Source organism: Eulemur rufifrons, chromosome 1 (genome assembly GCF_041146395.1).
Source record: "Eulemur rufifrons isolate Redbay chromosome 1, OSU_ERuf_1, whole genome shotgun sequence".
Classification (NCBI taxonomy): domain Eukaryota; kingdom Metazoa; phylum Chordata; class Mammalia; order Primates; family Lemuridae; genus Eulemur; species Eulemur rufifrons.
Genome location: NC_090983.1, coordinates 19,863,606 through 19,867,223, shown reverse-complemented (window position 1 = coordinate 19,867,223; position 3,618 = coordinate 19,863,606). Strand labels below are relative to the sequence as shown.

At 33.7% G+C, this 3,618-nt stretch overlaps 1 non-coding gene across 1 annotated transcript; it reads left to right on the top strand.

The window, feature by feature from the left end:
• The first annotated feature begins 2,716 nt into the window (after nucleotides 1–2,716).
• On the top strand, nucleotides 2,717–2,873 carry LOC138388178 (U1 spliceosomal RNA). The gene has a single exon (XR_011234095.1). It is a non-coding gene; the product is annotated as a U1 spliceosomal RNA (small nuclear RNA).
• Nucleotides 2,874–3,618: the final 745 nt, after the last annotated feature.

Here is a 3,618-nt window from a genome sequence, read left to right as displayed (position 1 = left end):
ATTCTTGAAACAATAGAATAATCAGCCAGAAATTGGTGAAGGCTTACAGCTTAGTGTGATACCCAAATAAGGTAGACAGCTTAAAGGAAAAGAGAAAGTCAAAAGTAAAATGTCAGACACACATCCAATTATATCCATAGTAATATTCAATGTGAATGGATTTAAATGATCAAATCAATAGGCAGAGATTGTCAAGCTGGTTAAAAAACAATATCCAACTATATGCTGTCTATAGGAGATGGACTTTAGGTTCAAAGATACAAATAGGTTAAAAATAAAAAGATAGAAAAAGATATATCATACACACAGCAACCAAAAAAAGCTGGAATGGCTACAGTAATATAGGCAAAATGATCTTTGAATGGAGAAATAGACAGTACAGGAATAGTTGCAGACTTCACCACTATAGTCCGCCTACCCCTTATCTATGGAGGATATGTTCCAGGACCCCCAGTAGATGCCTGAAACCATGGATAGTACTGAACCCCATATACACCATATTTTTTTCTATACATACATACATATGATAAAGTTTAATTTATAAATCAGGCATAGTAGGAGATTAACAACGACTAATAATCAAATAAAACAATTGTAACAATCAGAACACGTTTTCTGTTGATGTCTTGTACCCACAAATTTAATGTCTTTTCCATCTTATCTAAGCACTTATCACACACTATGGCCTCAATTTTTGTATCTTGAGGTACAACAACAAAACTAGCACAAACTTCTTTTTCCTCCTTCACAATTTCTCAGATACAAGATTTGTTTTTACCATAGATATTAGCAAATTCAACATATGATTTTTTAAATTTCCATATTAAATTGAGAGCTTTTACCTCTTCACTGAAAGGAAGTACTTCATAGCTTCTCTTTGGCATATCCAAATGACCAGCATCACCGCTGTTGTACTTTGGGGCCATTATTAAGTAAAATAAGGATTACTTGAACACCAGCATGGCCATACAACAACAATGGGTCTGATACCCAAGACTGCTGCTAAGTCACTAACAGGCAGGTAGTGTATAGACAAAGGGATAAGTCACATTCCAAGCAGGACAGAGCCAGACAGCACAAAACTTTGTCATACTACTTAGAACAGCATACAATTTAAAACTGAGAAATTGTTTATTTCTGAAATTTTCCATTTAATATTTTCAGACTATGGTTGGCCTCGGGTATTGAAATTGCAGGAAGGGAAATCATAGATAAAGGGGGACCACCGTATCAGACAGAAGATGAGTAAATACAGGACTTGAATAACACTATAAACCAACTAGATCTAGTGGGTATTTATAGAATAGTCCTCCCAACAACAGCAGAATACAGCTCTTCTCAAGTGCACATGGGACATTTTCCAGAATAGACTATATGCTAAGTCATAAAACAAGTCATAATAAATTTAAAAGAATCAAAATCATGTAAAGTATCTTTGTCAACCATGCTGGAGTGAAATTAGAAATTGATAACAAAAAAATTAAGAAAATTTCCAAATATAGAGAAATTAAACAACACAATACTAAACAACCAATGGGTCAAAGAAGAAAGCCACAAATGAAATTAGAAGATATTCTGAGATAAATATAAATAAAAACACAACATAACAAAACTTACAGAATGCAGCCAAAGCAGTGCTTAGAGAAAATTTTATAGCTGTAAATGCCTATGTTAAAAATAATAAATATCTCAAGTCAATAACCTAACCTACTTCCTTATGGAACTAGAAAAAAAAGAGTAAACGAAGCCACAAGCAAGCAGAAGGAAGGAAAACATAAGGATTAGAGTAGAAACTGAAGAAATGGAGAATAAGAAAATAATGAAAAACATCAAGAAAATCAAAAGTTGATTCTTTGAAAAGAATAATAAAGTTGACAAATGTTTAGTTAAACTGAACAAACAAAAAAAGAAAAACTCAAATTACTAAAATTAAGAATGAAATAGGGGATATTTCTATTGACTTTACAGAAATAAATAAGACTATAGGAGAATATTGTGAACAACTGCATGTCCACAAATTAAATAATTCAGATGAAATGGAAAAATTTTCTACAAAGACACAAACTACCACAACTGACCCAAGAAGAAATATAAATCTGAATACACATATAACAAGCAAATAAATTGTATTATTAGGACTACAAACTCTTCCAAAAAGTAGAAGAAAGGGGAACACTTCCCAGCTCATTCTATGAGGCCAGTATTATCATGATACTAAAACCAAATGAAGACATCATAGGAAAGAAAACTACAGACCATTATCTCGTGTGAATATGGATACAAAAGCCTCAACAAAATGCTAGTAAATTGAACTCAGCAACATATAAAAGGATTGTACACCATGCCCAAAAAAATTTATCCTAGGAATGCAAAGTTAAGATCTGAGAAATCAATTAATATAATATACCATATTAATAGAATAAACAAGTAAAACCACATGATTATTTCAACAGATACAGAAAAAGGAAAAATCCAATATTTTTTGATAATAAAAACACTCAACAAACCAAGAATAGATGGAAACTTCCTCAACCTAATAAAGAAAATCTATATATAATCTACTGCTAACATTATACTTAATGATAGGAGAATGAATGTTTTCCCCCTGAGATCAGGAACAAGACAAAAATGTCCAATGCTGCCATTTCTATTCAATACCACATTGTAAGTCCTAGTCAAGGCAACTGGGCAAGAAAATGAAATAAAAGATCACATAATGCTTACCTGGCAGGGGAAAGACTATGATCATGAAGGGGTCCAGGGTCAGGCTTATCCATTGCACTTCGGTGTGCTGACCCCTGCGATTTCCTCAAATGTAGGAAACTTGATTTCATAATTTGTGGTCTGAGGGACTGTGTTCATGCTATCCCCTGTTAAAAAAAAAAAAAGAAAAGAAAATCATGTACTTAGAAAAAGCCTAAGAAATCCACTAAAAACACAATTAGAACTAATAAATGAGTTCAGAAATTTGCAGAAAACAAGATCATTATACAAAATCAATTGTATTTCTATAGTCTTATAATAAACAATCCAAAAATATAATTAAAAAAATTCCATTTGCAATAGCATTAAACGAGTAAAATACCTAGAAGTACATTTAACAAAAGAAGTGCAAACCTTGTACTCTGAACACTACAAAACATTATTGAAAGAAAGCAAAGAGTACTTAAATAAATAGAAAGATATTCTGTGTTCACTGACTGGAATACTTAATATTGTTAAGAAGTCAACACTCCCCAAACTGGTTTACAGATTCACCACAATCCCTATCAAAATAAGCGGACTCCCTCAGTTCAACTGGTGATAAAACAAGGATGCATTTAATTTCCAGAGCATTTGGCCACAGGGAGCCACAGGGGAGAACACACCTGAAGAGGTAGCCACGTAGGTGATAGTCTTGACATGATTTCCTCCTGGAAACCTCTTCCCCACCATCACCACTCACAAACCAGATCAAGGGCTCCTGACACACAATCCCATAACCCCCTCTACATCCCCTAACCCTAAGGTCAGACACGCCCAGTTTGCCCAGGTGATCTCAGTTTAAACCTGTTGGCCCAGCATACTTACTCAGGAACTCTCCTTTCACTCTCAAGCCCCAGTTTGGATAATAATCTA